This window comes from Budorcas taxicolor, chromosome 8 (assembly GCF_023091745.1).
Source record: "Budorcas taxicolor isolate Tak-1 chromosome 8, Takin1.1, whole genome shotgun sequence".
In the NCBI taxonomy this organism is placed as follows: domain Eukaryota; kingdom Metazoa; phylum Chordata; class Mammalia; order Artiodactyla; family Bovidae; genus Budorcas; species Budorcas taxicolor.
This window is the reverse complement of record NC_068917.1, coordinates 7424756-7447500: the sequence shown is the minus strand read 5'-3', so window position 1 is coordinate 7447500 and position 22745 is coordinate 7424756. Positions and strand designations below refer to the sequence as shown.

Sequence of the window (22745 nt, the reverse complement as noted above, 5' to 3'; positions counted from 1 at the left end):
CAACCACAGTAAGATAGTGGTTGCATTTTTTCTATTTAAACATGTTAGTCGCTCAGTGATGTCTGACTTTTTGTGACCCATGAACTGTGTGTAGTCCACCAGAATACTGAAAACGAGAATACTGGAAACGAGAATACTGGAGTGGGTTTCCATTTCCTTCTCCAGGGGCGATTACTGACCCATGGATAGAACCAGTGTCTCCTGCACTGGCAGGTGGGTGCTTCACCATCTGAGCCTCTGGAATGACGAGCCGACTCTTGTAGCATGCTTTTCCCATGGCTTCACTTGTAACATTCTTTTCCTGTGGCTTCACTGATACAGTCTCCCTTGGTCTCCTTCTCCTCTTAAATTCTGATGCCCACCGTCTCTCTCCTTGGCAGGCACGCCTTCCTGTGCTCAGCTTCAGTCTTTGCCCCTTGTCTGTCTTATTTTTCCTTTCTACAACCGCAGGAGCATGAGTCACTGCACAGATTTCACCCTTCGTCCAGTCAAGTCCGCTTGTTTTAACCAAATAGACTTCCTTTCCCAGATTTCTGCCTAATAATCAGCTTTATGGTTGTAGAGGAATGCTTGAAAAACTTAACAATGATTCTTTCTGTTCTCTCTCTATATATAATCCCTCATTAATCTGATGACTTTACTTTGAAAATAGCCCTTGAATTGGTCTGCTTCTCTCCATCCAACCTCACCTTGTCTAACCTGCCATCACCTCCTGCTAGCCTCCTGTGGTCCCCCCCTCTCCTGCCTGCATCAGTACCATCATCTCCTCCATTCATCCTGCATCCCACTTTCCTACTCTGAGCATTTCAGCGGCACTTTTATTATTGACAGAATTTTACATGTATTTGTGTGATTATTTGATTAGTGTATGTTTCTACAAAGACTATTTCCTATATTGACTTGTTTTTCTTAACTTTTTTGATTTTTAGGATTTGTAATAACACCTACTATTCATTTGGAATCTTACATATTTATGCTTTTTACTTGCAATTTCAAAATTCAGGTTTCAAACTCTTAGAATATTTAAATGAGGTAGAATTTTCCTTCACTTGTGACAGATTAAGAAACTGAGATTCAAACGAATGCTGTTCTCAAGATCATATAATTTCTACCTGGTAGAGGCAAGACACCAACCCAGGTCTTTCTGATTTCATAGCCTCTGTTTATGTCATTACACAGGGTGCCTTTTCAACTTGAAAAGTCATGTAGATATTTAATGAATAACAAAAGCATGGGTATCCATTAAGTTGGATCAAGTCCATGGTCAGTTCAGGAATCTCTCCTGGATAAATAAAGTGAGAGGAAGCCTGCTGGATGCTACCTTAGTGACAACCACATGTCTGTCCAGGTGTGCCCCAATAACAATAAGCACAATTCACCATCCTTGCTGGTCAACTGTTCTAGCAAAAACATGGAAAAGAAACAGAGAAGCAAAATAACCTGGAAAAGTAATATATGTCAAATATAGGTAGAACTTATATATTAAAATATATAAAATTTTATAGATTAAAATTTTATAGATTAAAATTAAAATTTTATAGATTAAAATTTTAACATAATTATTAATATAAAATTGTGTACCATATGAATTTTTGGACTTTATAATATGTAAAATGAAGAGAGAACATGGTGTACCAGACAACACCAGGATGGAGCTGGATCTTGGTTGGTAAATGATTAGGAAAAAGACAGGAAAGAAGTAGAGGAAGCAGGTCCTGGCAAAATATCAGGGATGCAATCCCAACACCAGTATCTCAAGCATTTTTTAAAGAGACAGACACAGATGCAGAGAACGGACATATGGACAGAGTGGGAAGGGGAGGGTGGGCACTGACGTATATATGCTAGCACGTGTGAAATAGATAGCTAACAGGAAGCTGCTGCATAGCACAGGGAGCTCAGCTCAGTGCTCATCTAGAGGGGCGGGATGGGGGTGAGCAGGGAGGCTCAAGAAGGAGGGGTATATGCATGCATGAGTGCTGAGTTGCTTCAGTCATGTCCTACTCTTTGGGACCCCAAGGACTGTAGCCCGCCAGGCCCTTTTGTCCATGGGATTCTCCAGGCAAGAATACTGGAGTGAGTTGCCATGCCCTCCTCCAGAGGATCTTCCCAACTCAGGGTATGAACCCATGACTCATGTCTCCTTCATTGGCAGGTGGGTCCTTTACACCTAGCACCACCTGGGAAGCCCCAGATATATGTATACTTACAACTGATTCACACTGTTTTACTGCAGAAGCTAACACAACATTGTAGAGCAGTTATATGCCCAGAAAGGAGATAGTTTTTGTATAATCTTATTTCTAATAAAAACGGACTTTCTAAATCTTTTTTTTTTTTTTCAAATTTCCAGTATCCATTTATGTTTGTGTATTTCATGGAGACTTCACTTCACTGCAACTAAATCAACATCCTCTACATTTTATCATTTTCCAAAAAATTATATTCCCCTTTTATTTTAAAGTACTTAAGATGTTCTTAATTTTGTTTTGTGCTTTCCTTTCTTTTTCTCTGTCAAAGAGTGAACAATGTGACAGGGGGCGGGGATGGGGGAGAGTGAAACTGCTCACAAGTATAGAGGGAAAATCATCATTTAAGGAACCCTGAAGTGAATCTCTTTGTACCACTGACAACGGAGCCCTCAGTTCCCTGCTTTTGGAGTTGAAGTTGTCCCTTATGGCTTTAGTTTATTTCTCAACACGGAAACTATGCTGTCTGAATGTATCTAATAAAAGAACAGTGCTTATAAGAATGGCATGCTTTTAAGGAGGGAGAATGACAGAAACAAACCAAAGCTGGCACTTTGCATGGAGGAAGGTGCAATTATTATTTAGGGAGACTTGTCCTTCACACACTTGCAGGCGACAAGGGCACACGCTGGTGTCCAAACACAGCCCTGGAGACGTCGTCAACCTACTTGAAGTTCACATTTCTTTCAGTCATCTCGGAATTAGTGCAAACACCAGTTGCAGCCTGTTTCTTGCCTCTCGTGAGTATAAACCGAAGATAAAGATGAAGAATAACTCTCCACAACACATCCACTTGAAGGCTCTGGTCTTCCTCCCCGGCATCTGCCTCCTTCTAAACATCTATTCTTTCTCTACTTACTTTTGCCCAGATATATTCATGCATTTGAGTGCTATATGTTATCTGAACACAGGGCATTCAAAATATCCTCCAGAGAATTGCTTTAAGTAGATGATGTGAATATACATTTTGATCATGGCTGGCACCAGATTAGAATAATGATGGCATCAGGAGATGCTTAAGAGAGGCAGCATGTGGTGAGCCCTTGGCTTGCTGGATTATCAGCGTATTATTAGAGAAAGAGTGTGCAGGAAAGCTAATGTGGAAGTATTTGACCTGTGTAGGGATTCCACTGGAACTTACATTTATTTTCTCTTAAGTGGAATAATTCATGCACTGTGCCAAATGTCCTCTTGACCTGACTGCTTTATCATTGAATCCAAATAAATCAGTTAAATACATTAGAAAAATAAGAATCTGATTCAATTTTATGATCTATCCACTCACAAATTACATGCAGTATATGAAATGTATATTATTATTTAAATGTATAAGCACACATACATATATGTTTATAAATTTACAAATTTTCAAAAGTATGTGCCCAGTTATGTCTGAATCTTTACTACCCCATGGACTGTAACCCACCAGTCTCCTCTGTCCATGGAATTTTCTGGGCAAGAATACTGGAGTGGGTTGCCATTTCTTTCTCCAGGGGAACTTCCTGACCCAGGGATTGAACTTATGTCTCTTATGTCACCTGCACTGGCAAGCGGGTTCTTTACGACTAGCCACTAGTGCCAGTTGGGAAGCACATTAGCACTTAACTGTAAAGAATAATTTATGCAATAGTCATATAAATTATATATGTGTTTGTATGTTCACACATACACATATGTAATCCTAGTAGATAAAAAATGTGGCATTTCAAGGTTACAGATAAGTCTTATGTGAAAACTTATGTTGGGACTACTGGTGAGTTATTAAATCTTACATCTAAACTGAAAGAAAAATCTGTGTTCACACAGATATTTTAGTATCAAAATTAAATGAAAATATGAATGGTACATACATTATATAAATAATCTATATCACATAGCAAAGTCATTTCTAAGCATGAAGGTAAAATCATAAATACAAAAAATGTTGGATTTAACTATATGAACATTAAGATTTTTCTTAGGGAAACTCTTTCTAAATTTTCTTAAAATCATAAAGTATAAAAAAATAATATCAGGCAAAAAAGTGTGTCCCATTTATGATACTAGGTAAATATCCATATTATATTAAAATAATCATAATATAAAGAAATAATTATCACAGTAGAAAAATGAAAAATTCATATTTAAAAGCCATTGAACATACAAAACAGGGAATGAATAGAAAAGTTATTTTTCAAATGAAAAAATGAACTAATGAACACAAAGAACTTTTCACTTATTTGAGTGAAAAAATTTTACTCACAATGATAATACATATTAAGAAGTGGAAATATAAGTGATTCAACATTTTTGTAGACAACTGAGTAATATGTGTAAATATTTGCAATATTCATACATTATGTCTTATCAATAAATCAAAAGTATAAGAAGAAGCTAAGGAAATTAATTAATAAAGACATACATAGAAGCACTCACTACTTATAATAATAAAGTTTGTTATGTAATCTAAATAATTTTTAATGAATCTTAGCAAAATGAACATGAAATGCCATAATACAGGATACTGAGTAGTTAGGAAAATAATGTTCTACATCTTTCTGCTCATCATATATCTACATATAAACAGAAACATATATATTTTGTGTGTCTAATGACTGGAAGAATATCTATGACATATTGCTCACTAAAAACGTCAGAGTACAAACCTAACTCACAGAGGAATCTCATGGTAGGGATGTAATAGGACACAGATGGTCAGTCATATAAACTGTTACACAGATATGGATATAGATACAGGCAGAGACAAGGATGAAGACGTAAAATATATACGTACAGTTAAAGATCTCTGTGCAAGTATGTGTGTGCACATACATTTTCAGACGCAAACTCTCAAATCAGTAACAGTGCTGTTTAAAGAGCAATTTGAGCATGCTTGCCTCCTGTTCAATGAGCCTGTTGCAATTTATCTTTTCAATGAATACCTTAATATATAAAACCTCAATTTATTTTATAATGTTTTTAACTTAGATTTTTTTCCTATGAACACATTCTAAAGACATGGTCAAAAATATACACAAAATTGGAAATTTTCAAGTCTAATTCCCTATAAAAAATACAACAAGCATTTTTTCCCTCAAAGACAACAAAATAGCCTTAAATCAACACAGACCCTACCAAGAAGGTTCTGAATCTAAATGACTAATTCAAAGCAGATCTGCTACTCCAACCAAATTGAAGCAGCCTATTCATTTTTCTTTTAATACTTAAGATATTCCTATGTATAGGGTGACTTCCCTGATGGCTCAGCTGGTAAAGGACCTACCTGCCACTGCAAGAGACATGGATTCAACCCCTGGGTCAGGAGGATCCACTGAAGATGGAAATGGCAAAAATGGCAACCCACTCCAGTATTCTGGCCTGGGAAATCCCATGAACAGAGGAGCCTGGTGGGCTGTAGTCCATGAGGTCACCAAGGGTTGGACATGACTGACACACACATTATGCATATTGTTAGCACTTAATCAAGTCTGGCTGGATTTAATTTATGAGTTACCAATGTACATATCATATCACTAAATTAAATGCTGGCCTCATATTTCATTTTTTGTAATCCCTTAATATTATCATATGTAAAACTTGACATTTTCACAAATGACAGAGATACTACGTGAGGGTATTTTAGAAGATACCTTAAAAATCTCTTTAGGAGATTTAGTTAAATGGGACAGAAATAAATGATAAGAAAAATATGAATGGAAAATGTAGAGCAATACTATGAATAGTTTGTGGGCTGGTTTATATGAAACAAGCTGTCTCATTTGTCTTGCAATTACTTTTGGTAATGCTATGGCTATGGTCATTTCCTGCTGTAGTAAATTCTCTCCAAATTTTACTTAACATCTAAGTTAATGTGATGTTTTGCTTGTCTTAATAAATTAATATCTTTCCTTTGTCTCACTTTTAGTTTCGTGAACACTATCCAGTGTACCTATGAACACTATAAAATTGAAAGAATGTTATTATCACATTTGTGTTATGAAGGTTGGCATGTGAAACCCTAGGAAGAGTGTGACATCTTTACACTCCTGTTGCACCAGATACAGAAGTTGGGCTATTTTCTAATTATGCAGATTGTGTTCTGTGAAAAGAGATGCTGAATAGACCAGTAGCAATAAAGTGGCATCAGCTATCAATGTTTAATATGTGGCCGAGGCTCATTTTGCAAATGGAAGCCACCAGAGAAACATAAATTCTCAATAATGAAGATTTCTTGGGCATCTCGGTCAAGTCCCTGACGGTGGTGCTATTAGGAGAGAAACACACAACCTGGCACATGTCGCTTACAAAGTCTGATTTTCACCCAGTGGAATTTTTTCTTCTGCCAAACATGCCTCTCTGGGAAAGAGCGAGACAATTAATTAAGCCAAAAGCAAATGATCTGCATAAATAGACCAAAGAGCTTTATATAACATACCATAATTGAAGTATCTTAGAAATGTAAGTGCACACAGTATATTTGTAAAGTCTACATTACGCACCAGGTTAAAGGATATCGCAGGTATAATTACCTTGCTCAGTGCTTTGTCTTCCGCATTGTTCTGTGATTCCCCACTGGTCCAACAGTGAGCACTCCTCTGCTTTCCTTTGGTTCTGCCTCTCCTTGTCTGTCTCTCCCTCATTCTCTGACTCTCTCTCATCTCCGGCAGTGCATTAGAGCACAAAGGAGATAAAAGTGTCATTTTGACTCTTGTGGAAGCTACTGGCAAACTTTATCTGAACATCTTCTTTCTTAAGAGACAAGTTAAGCTTGGAAAGTTTTTTTTTTTTTTTTAAGGAAATACAAATGACTTGTTAAAGAAAGCATATTCCATAGCATTCAAGTAAAGAGGAAAAATCAGAATATAGGTAGATGAGCAGCTCTTTAATTACTTGAAATGTTTACTTACAGATCACAGTAAGAGATAAGCAAAAAGAGAATGAATACAAGGTTTTCTCTAAACATGAACATCTTAGAAATCAAATGTGGTATTTTAAAATTAATGTTGGGCAAGGGGCATGGGGGAGGGATGGGTTGGGAGTTTAGGACTAGCAGATACACACACTACTATGTTTTAATACAAAATGGATAGATAGTAAGGTCCTTCTATATAGCACAGCAAACTACAATCAATATCCTGTGATAAACCATAAAAAAGTCATAATACTCCTAAGATACAAAAGCTAATTGAAATTCTTAAAATAAGTGACAGTAAAAAATAGAAAACATGCAAGACTGTGTATAATATCAACATCGTTATTTTATGTGAAAAACTGTTAATCACTCAATCATGTCCAACCCTCTGTGACCCCATGGACTGTATCCTGCCAGGCTCCTCCGTCCATGGGATTCCTTGGGCAAGAATACTGGAGTGAGTTGCCATTTCCTCCTCCAGGGGATCTTCCCCACCCAGGGACTGAATCCACGTCTCCTGCTTGGCAGGAGGATTCTTTACCACTGAGCCACCAGGGAAACCTCATCATTTTATACTATGAACAAAATGTTTTAAGAGTACAGTCGACCCTAGGTGTCTACTGGGCTTTGGTTCCAGGACCACCCAAGGACACCAAAATCCAAGACTATCCAGTCCCTTATATCAACATACAATTCCTGGTGGTGCAGAGGTTAAAGTGTCTGCCTGCAATGTGGGAGTCCTAGGTTCGATCCTGGGTTGGGAAGATCCCCTGGAGAAGGAAATGGCAACCCACTCCAGTATTCTTGCCTGGAGAATCCCATGGATGGAGGAGCTTGGTGGGCTGCAGTCCATGGGTCGCAAAGAGCCGGACATGACTGAGCGACTTCACTTTCACTTTCATACACTTCTCCAGGGTACTTTTCATCATCTCCAGATGACTTAAAGCAACTCATGCAAAGTAAATATTATGTAAGTAGTTGTAAATAGGATGCAAACACTATGTAAATAGTTGTTGGCCATGGCAAATTGAAGTTTTGCTTTTTGCAACTTTCGGGATTTATTTTCTTGAACATTTATTGAATCTGTGCATGCAGAACCACCTACACAGAGGCTGACTGTCGTGCACTATTAGATAATAACTGTTACAAATGACCACCAAAGAACTGATGCTTTCAAACTGTAGTGCTGGAGAAGGAGAGTCCCTTGGACAGCAAGGAGAACAAACTAGTCTGTCATAGAGGAACTCAACCCCTAATATTCATTGGGACGACTCATGCTGAAGCTCCAATACTGTGGCCACCTGATGCGAAGAGCTGACTCACTGGAAAAGACTCTGATGCTGGGAAAGATTGAAGCCAGGAGAAGAAGGAGACAACAGAGGATGAGACGGTTGGATGGCATCACCAACTCAATGGACATCAATTTGAACTATCTCTGGGAGATGGTGAAGGATAGGGAAGCCTGGTGTGCTGCAGTTCATGGGGGTGGAGTCGGACACGACTTAGCAACTGAACAACAACAACATTAAAGACAGAAAAGAAAATTCTCGAAGGTGACAAAGCAGATTTAAGCAGTCGGTTTTGATGCAAAAGAAAACCCTCCCCTCACCCTTCCAGCTAAGAAACAGCCTCTTGAGTGAATCTAATCTTAAGAAATAGCTCCTCCCTTGGTGCAGCTGACACAACTACAACTTAAGTCTTTGCAATTTGAAAAAAAAAAAATTTTTTTTTGCTTAATTTAAGCCACGTTTTCTGTGCTGCCTTGAGCACTTTATAGCACAAGTAGGAACAATGTCTGTTTTTTTCAGGGCATTCTCCTTATGGCATTGCCTGGGTGCATAACTTGAGTTTCCCAACCCTGATATCATCATGGTTATATGACTGTCTGTAACTAATCATTACATAAAAACCAACAACCTTCCTAGCTTTTAAAGTGTGAACATGACAATGCCTACAATTTAAAGCAGCGTGCCTGCACACTAAGACCCTTCAGTTGTGTCTGACTCTTAGCCCCATGGACTATAGCTTCCCAGGATCCTCTGTCCATGGGATTCTCCAGGTAAGAATACTGGAGTGGGTTGCCATGCCCTCATCTAGGAGATCTTCCTGACACAGGGATCAAATCCAGGTCTCTTGAATTGCAGGAAAATTCTTTACCTTTGAGCTACAAGGGAAGCCCAATTTAAAGCAGACCCATCAACAAAAGAAAATATAGAGAATAGAAATCCACTTGTGACATGTTGACATGAGCTGTCACTGAACTGGCTGAAACTAATCAGCCAAATGTTTTCTTTGTTTGGGATTAATTCTCCTCTACATGAGGTTTTATACTCTTTACCGCTTGATGGAATCTACTTTTGCGGAGATTTTACATATTTGGTTGCAATAGTCAATAACACCTGAAATTTTTCAATGGTAAATTGGGATGGAGACTGTAGGATTAACAATCCTTTTTTGTTAAGTAATTTATACACACATGTATATAAGTCAAGATCAAGGCTCTTCCAATCATACCAAAAGTGAAACACACTAACATGAGGCCTGATTCATTGGCAACTGCTGCAACCAACCAGTCTCCACCCATCTTCAGCTGTTAACATCTGATTGGAGAGCTCGTCCCTCAGCATATTTTGGCACCTCTTTTAAAGCGCTTTGTAAGGACTTCCCAGGTTGCTCAGTGGTAAAGAACCCACCCGCAACTGCAGGAGACATAAGAGGCACCAATTCAACCCCTGGATTGAGAAGCTTCCCTGGAGAAGGAAACAGCAACCCACTCCAGTATTCTTGCCTGGAGAATTCCATGGACAGAGGAGCCCGGTGGGCTATAGCCCATAAGGTCACAAAGAGTCAGACACGACTGAACACACACACAGTAGCTTGCTGAACAATCTTACTATATTATTAAAGCCCTTTGTAATTCAGAGCCAAGCTGCTTCTCACCCATTTCCAGCCCTGGTGCTGAGCTCCACCTCAGGCGATGGATTATCTGTACTTATATTTTAGTTCCTTAATTAATTACTGCTGCTTCTGAATGGCTAACCCTTGGCAGAATCAATCAAAATTCCTCTACCTCTGTTTATTTCTCCAGGTGAAACTCTAGAGGAACAGAAGAAGCCAAAGTTATCTCTTTTCTCCCGATGACCCACAAATGTTTTACAGGCAATCAACATCATAGCAGCCAGCTGTTATCTCCAGAAGGCAGCCTACCTTTCTATATCTTAAAGAAACCTGAATACTGTTTCTCTTTCACCATTTTTTCTTTGCACTCTCCCAACCAGAGTTTCTCTTGATAAATCAACAAGTGTGTTTGTTCAGTCTTTGCTCTGAGTCCGGTACTGTTCTCAGTTCGGTGATTATGTCAAGTGAATCAAAAATGGAATTCATTGCCACAAAGAACTTAGTGACAACACTGTTTCAAGGACTCAGTGCTACAGTGATGACGTAACAGGAGAGTGTGCTAGAGAAAGTCTGTGAATCTCTTAAAGGGAGGGAAGACCTCTTGGAAAAGATGATATTTGATTGCCGGCTTCAAGACAAAATAGTAAAAAGCTTTGTGGAAACCTTGGGAAAGAGGGAATCAAGCAGAGGAACAGCAGGCAGCATGTTGCTGAGACATGACTTCTTAGTTACATTAGAGAATCATATCTAGTGAAACAAAGGATAGAGGAGGACCTATGATGTCTAAGAGGCAGGAATGAGATCATACAGGGCTTCACATGCCAGAGAAAAATCCTATTTTGCCATGTGAACTGGGAAGTAAAGGAATGGTTAGATTTTATATAAGGAAAATAGCATTAGTAAAATCCTCCATGCTGTGAAAACAAATCAACTATACAGGGAAAGCATGTCTATATTTGGTTGAGTCACTTAAATTGTTCACGTGAAACCATTGTTAATCAGCTATACTGTTAAAGCAAAATAAAAAGTTTAAAAACAAACAAACAAAAAACATTTAAAAAAAAATCAAAACAACCATACGGGGAAAGACTGGAGAAAAGCAAATCAGTTAGGAAGTTGTGGTGGTAGTAAGTTGCTTCAGTCATGTCCAACTCTTTGCAACCCTATAGATGGTAGCCGGTCAGGCTCCTCTGTCCATGGGATTCTCCAGGCAAGAATACTGGAGTGGGTTGCCATTTCCTCCTCCACAGTTAGGAAGCCACTGGTAGCCAAGGAATTATGGTGGCTTGGACCAAGATATCACTGGCAGAAATGCTGAGACATGTCTGGCTATGAAGCATGTACTGGAAATAAAGCTGGCATTTACTGATGGACTGGACATGGACTTGAAGAGAGGAATCAAGGGTTCTAGGCACCAGCTTGAATGACTGAGGGAATGAGTGTCATTCTCTAGGGTCTCGCTGAGCACTCAGCTGTGTCCCCTCCACCTAACTGCATATGTTGAAACTCTAACTTGAAGGTTTGGAGAGGAGGCCATTTGGGGGTTGTTCTGGTCCAGGCGGCGACATAAGGGTGAGGTCCTCATAACGTTGTAGGGATTGCATTCATGCTCAGTCGCTCAGTCGTGTCTCTTTATGACTCCCTGGACTGTGGCCCACCAGGCTCCTCTGTCCATGGGACTTCCCAGGTAAGAATACTGGGGTGGAGGAGTGGATTTCCATTTCCTCCTCCAGAGGATCTTCCTGACCCAGGGATTAAACCTGTATCTCTTGCGTCTCCTGCATCGCAAGTGGAAGGGATTCTTTGCCACTGAGCCACCTGGGAAGCCCCCTGTAGGATTCCTGGGTTGGGAAGATTTCCCTAGAGAAGGGAATGGCTACCCACTCCAGTATTCTAACTTGGAGAATTCCATGGACTGTATAGTCCATGTGGTTTGAAAGAATCAAACAGGACTAAGTGACTTTCACTTCATTTGTTTTTTTTTCCACAATAAGAGGAAGGTACAGTGAGTGCTCCTCTCCATACCCTGATCCAGGAACAGCCACATGGGCACAGGGCACAAAGCTGGCCATCTGCAAGCCAGGAAGAAGGCTCCTGCCTGAACTGGCCCTTGCTGGGACCCTCATCTCAGAATCCTCTGAAGCCTCTGAAGCCTCTGAACTGTCAGAAGACAAATTTCTGTTGTTTAAGCCACAGTCTATGGTGTTAAGGCAGCCCATGTTAAGATGAATGAGTAGGAGATAGGGGTGGACAATGCTTGTGAGGTGGAACTGAACAGTTTTATGCTGTCCTAGAAGTCCGAGATACTTTCCAGACAGTCTAGTGGAGATGGCAAGGATTCAGTTACATTTTACATTTATGGAGTTCAGGACACGTATTATTTGAGGACATGGTTTTCAGGGTCCTCAGTGTACAGGATACATGAAAGTTCTGAAACTAGAGGCATTACTAAGGAAAAAACGTAGAGGAAAGAAAAGAGAATATGAGGACCAAATCCTTCGTCCTCACAAAATGTATTCATTAGAAGATAGACGAAGAGAGAGAACTGAGTAAAATTAACCAGTCAGATAGTAATGGATCCAGTCAAGTGTGGTGTTACATAAGTCCAGGGGGAAAACTACTTTTAGGTATGGAGGACCAGTGGGATTCCTCATTCTGTCACAGTGGTGCCTTCAGATTCCTTGAGCAAGCCATCTGCTATAACACTGGCTTAAAAAAAAAATCCCTAGATATGTGGGACGGGGGTGAGGTGGGAGGCTCAAGAGGGAGAGGATATACGCATACCTATAGCTGATGGCATTGTAGTAAGAAACTAACAATATTGTAAAGCAACTGTACAGTAATTTTCAAAAAACCCACAAATGAGCTAACTTACAGATAAGATCCCAAATGCACAATAGGACAATGACCAGACTACTATACACAAAAGTAGAACTTCGATCCACAACCAGAAATACCCTGCCCTGGAAATCTCTTTTCTACAATAGGCAGCACGGTCAGGCTTGAAGGACATCAGACCATCATATCCAATAACAATCCAGAAAGCCAACTAATATCTGTAACAATCAGCCCCTCATGACCAGGAGTTGACGAATAGATGACAGACCCCATTTCTGTTTCTGCTTCTAACGTAGGACCGACCAGAGAAAGCCAAATACTCACCCTCATCAATAAGACACCATGTCCTGCTTCAACAATTTGCCTGCTTTTAGCATCTCTGGGCCGATGCCCTCCATCCAGGACACACCGAAGCCCCCCATCTTCTAAAGCTTGCCCTCTCCTCTCCTCCACCTGCCTTGGTGTCTCTGCTGTGACACAAGTCGTAGCAGACTCCCTGTAATTTTAGCAAACTCAGAATAAATGGTTTTGCTTGTTCTCACTTGGCTGCTCTTCATTTCTTTCCATACAGACAAATGCTACCTTAAACTCATTGACCAACTGGCCAGAAACAAGGAAAAAACAAAGCAACAAAATACTGGTGTGGTTAGCTGGATGCCGAATGAGCTTTATACACAGAGAAAATGGACCATAGCGACTGACCTTGAGCTTTACTTCTTTGTGAAGTCATGGAGTCGAAGGAAGATGCAATAAGAAAGTTCCAGGTGGCAGAGAAATCCTAACACTACGATATTTTAATAAAAATGGTGCCCTCTCCATCATTAACATGAGATGGAATTTTAAACTTACCTCTCCCTTGCAGCAAAGAAAATGTTTGTTCTTAATGGTGGTGAGGTCCAATTGAAAGGTGCTGGGGGTCAGAGTTTTCCTGGAGTGTATGTCGAAGTGAGTAGCTGAGCAAGGTGCCTCTGACCCAGCCTCCTTCTCCCCCGCTCCTCACAGGTGGCACCTGGGTGAGTCCATGTTACCAAGCCCACCTGTGGTTCATTATCATTAAGCCCTGGTATTTTGGAGCCTCTTTAAAAAAAAATAAAATAAACACCACATTCTTTACCCTCATTAAACAGGCTGCACTCATTCTATCAGATCTCTGTTGTTTTTAATGCAACTAATGCAACTGTTTCAAAATGAACAAAACAATCTCAGTTTCTACAATTTTGGGATCAATGCAACTACCTGAGCATCTTGGCTCTTCTCATATATTTGGATACATGTAATAATATTTTATAGTCACAAAGATGAAGGGAATATCAAACTTATTTTCCCATTGAGTGGTTTTGCAAAGATATTATCCCAGGGCTGGTGTTTTGGTTAATATAAACACCAGTCAAAATGGTGTTTGACTAAAACACATTTTGTCTTTCTAGAGTTCAGGCAATGAACAGAGATCTCATTTACTATGGAATCATCTTCTACTCTTTAGTTCTTTGTTTATAATTCTATTTATTTTTGGCTACAATGAGTCTTGCCTGCTGTGCAGGTTTTCCTTTAATTGCAGTGAGTGGGGGCTATTCTATCCTTCAGCTCAAGGGCTTCTCACTGTAGTGGATTCTCTTTCACAGAGCTCAGGCTCAGGAGTTTCCCTGGGCTTAGCCATTCCTTAGTATGTGGGGTCTTCATGGATCAGGGATCTAATTCTTCTTGGATCAGGGGTCTTCTTCATTGGCAGGTAGACTCATTACCACTGAGCCACCAAGAAATCCCTCTTTAGTTACTTCTTAAACCCTTTTTTCTCACATTTCTTTCTTTTTGCTTTAATCTCTTCCTGATTTCCAGTCTCTTTTTGATCAAGTAGCCCCCATGTCCCAAATTCAAGTAACTGTGGAAAATAGTTTGACCTGAAAATACAGTTGTTAAGTCACCTTTTGTTTCAGCCACAAAGCCTCCTTTCTGCAGATTCACAGAATATACCTGGACTGTTCTAGAGTCAGGCTATGCACTTGGTATTTCCACATCCATGAATGCTCCTGGCAGGCAGGCCATGTACCTAGTATCTTCCTTTGTCCCCAGACCACCTTATCTGAGATGCTGGAGAAGCAACCCACTGAGAATATAATCTCCATTCACCCTCTGCTATTACCTTCTTGAGTGAGTATTCAGTTACTCAGTTGTGTCTGACTCTTTGTGACCCCACAGACTGTTGACCACCAGGCTCCTCTGCTCATGGGATTCTCCAGGCAAAAATATTGTAGTGAGTTGCCATTTCCTTCTCCAGGGCATTCTCCCAACCCAGGAAACAAACCCCCATCTCCTGCATTGACAGCTGGATTCTTTACCACTGAGCCACCAAGGAAGCCCATTACCTCCTTACCCAGTTGATTTTTCTTCAAAAAGCTTTATGTTACATTATAGATATAAATATAGATATGTATGTATATTCCTCTTCCTACCCTTATCCCTACATACAAGAAAAGTTCAGAAAGCAAGTCTGTTTTCTGCTCTTTTCATGTTGTGTTCCAGCACCCAGCACCATACCTGCTACAAAGTAGGCTTTCAACTAATATTTGTGGAATGACTAAATCAGTCAAGGCAAATATCAAATCCCCAGTGAGGGATTCTGTGGGAGAGGTGTCCTAGTTATAGCCCCATTTATGGCTTATGGATCTTGCTGAAGGTACACATTTGTTGGCAGATAATATTGTATGGGGAATTTATGATCAATACATATCTGTACACTGCATATATTTATGATTAATCTGTTAATTCTGGAGAATCTCTTTTATGCTGAATAGTGGCTGAATGAATCTGAGCATCATTATCAACTATAATTTTAAGAATTCTTTTTCCATGCTTATGGAGTGTAGCTGATTTTAATCATCTCTCTTGACCTAGATTACAAACTATACTGAAAATATGCTTATTCAGGCTATATGCCCAACTATCACTAATATATCAGGGAAAGATTCTCCTCACATTTAAGCATCTTTTTCATACTCCACCAGGAAAGAATAATTTCTGCACAATCTCTTGAGGGATCCATGAGCCCATCTGTATTTGCTGTGTGAATAAAAACCTGTCTGTGGCAAGCACACCAAACCTGACATTTGTGCAGGAGACAAGCGAGCCTTCACCATCCCTGGCTGGTAATGACAAGTGGGTGGACGGTGGAAGCCAGAGCAGGGATGCACCTGAAAGAATGTTTGTGTGGCTTACTGGAGGATGCTCCTTCCAAAATATCCATGATAGAGAAGAAGTTGAGGGATTCCCTGGAGGCTGAGTGGTAAAGAACCCACCTGCAATGCAGGAGATGTCGGTTCAATCCCTGCATCAGGAAGATCCCCAGGAGAAGGAAATGGCAACCCACTCCAGTATTCTTGCCTAGAGAATCCCATGGACAGAGGAGCCCGGCAGGATACAGTCCATGGGGTTGCAAAGAGTTGGACAAAACTGAGTGACCTAAACAACAACAACAACATGTTCTACAAGGCATTTGGACACTGATATTGAGAGAGAGGTCTGAGATAACTTTAGAGATTAGGAGGCAGATCATGAGGAAAAGTATTATGTTTAGAAGTTACTCTAAGCGTGGGTGGCTGTGACCGGCACCCTAAGCACGGCAGAGAGGAGCTACCCCACATCGGAGGTAAGGGGCAAAAGCTGGGAGGACCCCATGCCCGAAGGGCGGCGGCCAAGAGTCATTACCACACGTCCAAGGCCAGGGGCAGCGGCCCAGAGTGCTAGGCTGCAACAGCACAGGAACGGCCGAGAGGAGCTACCCTGCGTCGGAGGCCAGGGGTGGCGGCAGGGAGGAGCAACCCCGTGTCCAAGGAGCGGTGGCTACGTGGGCGCAGGAGGGCCTAGTTGAAAGTCAGAAAGGGCAGTGGTGAGGAGATACCCCCCATCCAAGGTAAGGAGCAGTGGCTGCACTTTGCTGGAAGAGCCGTGAAGAGATACCCCACGCCCAAGGTAAGAGAAACCCAAGTAAGACAGTAGGTGTTGCAAGAGGGCATCAGAGGACAGACACACTGAAACCATACTCACATAAAACTAGTCAATCTAATCACACTAGGACCACAGCTTTGTTTAACTCAATGAAACTAAGCCATGCCCGTGGGACAACCCAAGATGGACGGGTCATGGTGGAGAGGTCTGACAGAATGTGGTCCACTGGAGAAGGGAATGGCAAACCACTTCAGTATTGTTGCCTTGAGAACCCCATGAACAGTATGAAAAGGCAAAATGATAGGATACTTAAAGAGGAACTCCCTGGGTCAGTAGGTGCCCAATATGCTACTGGAGGTCAGCGACGAAATAACTCCAGAAAGAATGCAGGGATGGAGCCAAAGCAAAAACAATACCCATCTGTGGATGTGACTGGCGATAGAAGCAAGGTCCAATGCTGTAAAGAGCAATATTGCATAGGAACCTGGAATGCCAGGTCCATGAATCAAGGCAAATTGGAAGTGGTCAAACAAGAGATGGCAAGAGTGAACGTCGACATTCTAGGAATCAGTGAACTAAAATGAACTGGAATAGGTGAATTTAACTCAGATGACCATTATATCTACTACTGCGGGCAGGAATCCCTCAGAAGAAATGGAGTAGCCATCATGGTCAACAAAAGATTCTGAAATGCAGTACTTGGATGCAATCTCAAAAACGACAGAATGATCTCTGTTCATCTCCAAGGCAAACCATTCAATATCACAGTTATCCAAGCCTGTGCCCCAACCAGTAATGCTGAAGAAGCTGAAGTTGAACAGTTTTATGAAGACTTACATGAACTTTTAGAACTAACACCCAAAAAAGATATCCTTTTCATTATAGGGGACTGGAATGCAAAAGTAGGAAGTCAAGAAACACCTGGAGTAACAGGCAAATTTGGCCTTGGAATGTGGAATGAAGCAGGGCAAAGACTAATAGAGTTTTGCCAAGAAAATGCACTGGCCATAGCAAACACCCTCTTCCAACAACACAAGAGAAGACTCTACGCATGGACATCATTAGATGGTCAACACTGGAATCAGGTTGATTATATTCTTTGCAGCCAAAGATGGAGAAGCTCTATACAGTCAACAAAAACAAGACCAGGAGCTGACTGTGGCTCAGATCATGAACTCCTTATTACCAAATTCAGACTCAAATTGAAGAAAGTAGGGAAAACCACTAGACCATTCAGGTATGACCTAAATCAGATCCCTTATGATTATACAGTAGAAGCGAGGAATAGATTTGAGGGCCTAGATCTGATAGATAGAGTGCCTGATGAACTATGGAATGAGGTTCGTGACATTGTACAGGAGACAGGGATCAAGACCATCCCCATGGAAAAGAAATGCAAAAAAGCAAAATGGCTGTCTGGGGAGGCCTTACAAATAGCTGTAAAAAGAAGAGAGGTGAAAAACAAAGGAGAAAAGGAAAGATATAAGCATCTGAATGCAGAGTTCCAAAGAATAGCAAGAAGAGATAAGAAAGCCTTCTTCAGTGATCAATGCATAGAAATAGAGGAAAAGAACACAATGGGAAAAACTAGAAATCTGTTCAAGAAAATTAGAGATACCAACGGAACATTTCATGCAAAGATGGGCTCGATAAACAACAGAAATGGTATGGACCTAACAGAAGCAGAAGATTTTAAGAAGAGGTGGCAAGAATACACAGAAGAACTGTACAAAAAAGATCTTTATTACCCAGATAATCATGATGGTGTGATCACTCATCTAGAGCCAGACATCCTGGAATGTGAAGTCAAGTGGGCCTTAGAAAACATCACTATGAACACAGCTAGTGGAGGTGATGGAATTCCAGTTGAACTATTTCAAATCCTGAAAGATGATGCTGTGAAAGTGCTGCCCTCAATATGCCAGCAAATTTGGAAAACTCAGCAGTGGCCACAGGACTGGAAAAGGTCAGTTTTCATTCCAATCCCAAAGAAAGGCAATGCCAAAGAATGCTCAAACTACCACACAATTGTACTCATCTCACATGCTAGTAAAGTAATGCTCAAAATTCTCCAAGCCAGGCTTCAGTAATACATGAACTGTGAACTTCCTGATGTTCAAGCTGGTTTTAGACAAGGCAGAGGAACCAGAGATCAAATTGCCAACATCCGCTGGATCATGGAAAAAGCAAGAGGGTTCCAGAAAAACATCTATTTCTGCTTTATTGACTATGCCAAAGCCTTTGACTGTGTGGATCACAATAAACTGTGGAAAATTCTGAAAGAGATGGGAATACCAGACCACCTGACCTGTCTCTTGAGAAATCTGTATGCAGGTCAGGAAGCAACAGTTAGAACTGGACATGGAACAACAGACTGGTCCCGAATAGGAAAAGGAGTAGGTCAAGGCTGTATATTGTCACCCTGCTTATTTAACTTAGATGCAGAGTACATCATGAGAAATGCTGGGCTGGAAGAAGCACAAGCTGGAATCAAGATTTCCTGGAGAAATATCAATAACCTCATATATGTAGATGACGCCACCCTTATGGCAGAAAGTGAAGAGGAGCTAAAAAGCCTCTTGATGAAAGTGAAAGAGGAGAGTGAAAATGTTGGCTTAAAGCTCAACATTCAGAAAACGAAGATCATGGCATCCGGTCCCATCACTTCATGGCAAATAGATGGGGAAACAGGGGAAGCAGTGGAAACACTGTCAGACTTTATTTTTTTGGGCTCCAAAATCACTGCAGATGGTGATTGCAGCCAAGAAATTATAAGACGCTTACTTCTGGAAGGAAAGTTATGACCAACCTAGACAGCATATTAAAAAGCAGAGACATTATTTTGCCAACAAAGGTCCATCTAGTCAAGGTGATGATTTTTCCAGTGGTCATGTATGGATGTGAGAGTTGGACTATAAAGAAAGCTGAGCACTGAAGAATTGATGTTTTTGAACTGTGATGTTGGAGAAGACTCTTGAGAGTCCCTCGCATTGCAAGGAGATCCAACCAGTCCATCCTAAAGGAGATCAGTCCTGGGTGTTCATTGGAAGGACTGATGTTGAAGCTGAAACTCCAATACTTTGGCCACCTGATGAGAAGAGCTGACTCATTGGAAAAGACCCTGATGCTGGGAAAGATTGAGGGCAGGAGGAGAAGGGGATGACAGAGGGTGAGGTGGTTGGATGGCATCACTGACTCGATGGACATGGGTTTGGGTGGACTCCGCGAGACCTGATGTGTTGCGATTCATGGGGTCACAAAGAGTCTGACACTACTGAGTGACTGAACTGAACTGATACTAAAATTGGAATGATACAGAGAAGATTAGTCTGGCCCTTGCACAAGTATGGCATGTAAATTGACGAAGTGCTCCTTACTATTCAGGATGGGGGGACACATGGGCACCCATGGCTGATTCATGTCAATGTATGGCAAAAAAACACCACAATATTATAAAGTAATTAATCTCCAGTTAAAATAATTTAATTAATTAAAAAATCTTAAAACAAAATAAACCATAGCATAGGTTTGTTAGAGAGTTTAGCCTTTTATGCAACATTTAAGCAAAAGAAAACCTCCAAAAGTGACCCAGGGTAGTAAGAGGAAAGTGAAATTCTAACTTAATTAAAGATTACATATCTAATAAAAACACACTTTTGGACTTTCTGTGAAGATATGTTCGTCTTTTATCAAGAATGAGATGGTTGAATGGCATCACCAACTCAATGGACTTGAGTTTGAGCAAACTCTGGGAGATAGTGAAGGACAAGGAAGGCTGGTGTGCTACAGTCCACGGGGTCACAAAGTGCAGGACACCACTTAGTGACTTAACAACAAATACATATATCTGTATATGTATTTATCTGCACAGGAATAATGAAATGTATTTTGCATTTATAGACTAGTTTCTGTCTTAAGTGTTTAACCATCTTCATTCCTGAGGTTCATCCATGTTTTACTTCAGCTTTGGGATGGTCTTCACTGAGCGTAAAGAAACACCTTTTTTTTTTTTTTGAGAATTACCTCAATCTCCTTAGAAGAAAACATACATTTATTTTATTTGGAACTGAGATTTTACAATTTCAGGAACACAGCTCCACACCCAGCAAACTTTTTGCAAGACCGGACAGGACTAAAGTTCTCTCACCTGTCCTATTAGGAGTATTCTCCTTCCTCTCAGACTCCTGGGTGCCTAGCCCCTCCCTATTTCCATCAAACATGCTCTCTTGTGCTTTGCATCCTGGGGAGATCACATAACAGAATGACCAGAACATGGACCATGTCAGTGACAGTTATGGCCACTCAGACTACTTCCTGGTGGTCTGACTTTTGCTTAGGGTGTCAAATAAGCATCACAGTAGGAATAAAAATCATACTACATACACAACCTAAATGTAACCTGAAATGGGTCATTTGTAACACATTCATATTTTATTTTTAAAAAATTTAGGGTCATGACTTTTTTTTTTCAGTTCCTGGAAATCATTTTGGTTGTTTTAAATCTCTTTAAAACTCCCCACTTACACTTTAAATTGTTCAGTTTTGTTCTAGCTCTGCTCTCATTTGTGTGTCCATATTCCAAGTGTTGAAGTGATCCAAAACGTAGTTCTCTTTTACGTCACATGTCTGTGTGCTATAGTGTGCTTAGTTGCTCAGTCGTGTCTGACTCTTTGTGACCCTATGGACTGTAGCCTACCAGGCTCCTCTGTCCATGGGAGTCTTCAGGCAAGAATACTGGAGTGGGGTGGTTGCCATTTCCTTCTCTGGGGGATCGCCCGACCCAGGGATCAAACCCACATTTCCTATGTCTCCTGCACTGCATGCAGATTACTAACCACTGAGCCATTAGGCACCCCCTTTAAGCCATAGGACCCTTCTAAATAGACAGTTATCTTTCTGTGTGTCAGCGAGCATAATATCCCTTCCACCCATCTGGGCTACCCTGTGCGGTCAAGCACTATGAGTAGATAACCATCGTTGGCTGAGAGGAAGCTGGTGTTTTCCTCGGTGACCCACTGTCACTGGAGTTGGAAATTAGGGGCCCTCTACAGGGCAGGTCCCAAACGGTCTCTGTTTCTGGAAGCCAGCAGAAGAAGTGAGTCTCCTCCACACCTGCCCCTCCTGTTCATCTTGAACCAAGGGGACAACCAGCTTCCCACACTAAGTGAGCTGGAGCATTGTCCCCTCTTGGCACAGGATCCTGTCTCCATGGACAACTGGTCTCCCTTCACAGCAACCCAGAAATCTGTTCACCTGCACACATTTTCCTAGATGGAGCCACCTCTTTTCAAGACTCAGATTCTTGATCCTTTCTTAATTGTGAGAAAGATGCACCTCCTCTAGGAGGACTCTGCTGTAGCAGAAGTTTGTACATATTTCAATGAAAGATTGTTCAGTCTGGTGGCTGAGACATGAAAATCATGGATTAGAAAGGACAAAGAACCAGAAACAAATGCTCAACACCATCTTCTAAATGTCCTGTTTTCCAAACTTAGAAACTTGAAAGAAATCTGAAAGCAGGGAGAAATACGAGATTTCCATGGAATCGTTAAACAATAATAATGCAACTACTTGATCCAAGAAATAATAAGTGACTTCAAATAAACAGGATGACAATGAGATAGCACTAATTATGGGAAAAGAAGTAAAGCTCTTGCTATTGGTAAACTATATAAAACAACCTTGAAGAAGAAACCAGAAAAGGGGGTTAGGATGAATAATATTAGATAAAACATATGTGCACATGCCCATTCATCCATTCATGCATGCATACACACACACAGACACACACATTACACATACACACACACATACTCCACAGAACAATATCCATGTATACGAAAAAAAAAAACCTGAAAATAAAATACAACCAAGATAACTGCAAAACTTCACTGAAATAAATAAAAGAAAACTGAACAAAAGAATAC

At 40.7% G+C, this 22745-nt stretch overlaps 1 protein-coding gene and 1 non-coding gene across 2 annotated transcripts in view; one reads left to right on the top strand and one right to left on the bottom strand.

Moving 5' to 3' along the window:
- Window positions 1–22745, bottom strand: part of GALNTL6 (polypeptide N-acetylgalactosaminyltransferase like 6) — a 1453898-nt gene that overhangs the window by 1142345 nt on the left and 288808 nt on the right. The gene's annotated exons all lie outside the window — the stretch shown is intronic.
- Window positions 20097–20199, top strand: LOC128052949 (U6 spliceosomal RNA). The gene has a single exon (XR_008199897.1). It is a non-coding gene; the product is annotated as a U6 spliceosomal RNA (small nuclear RNA).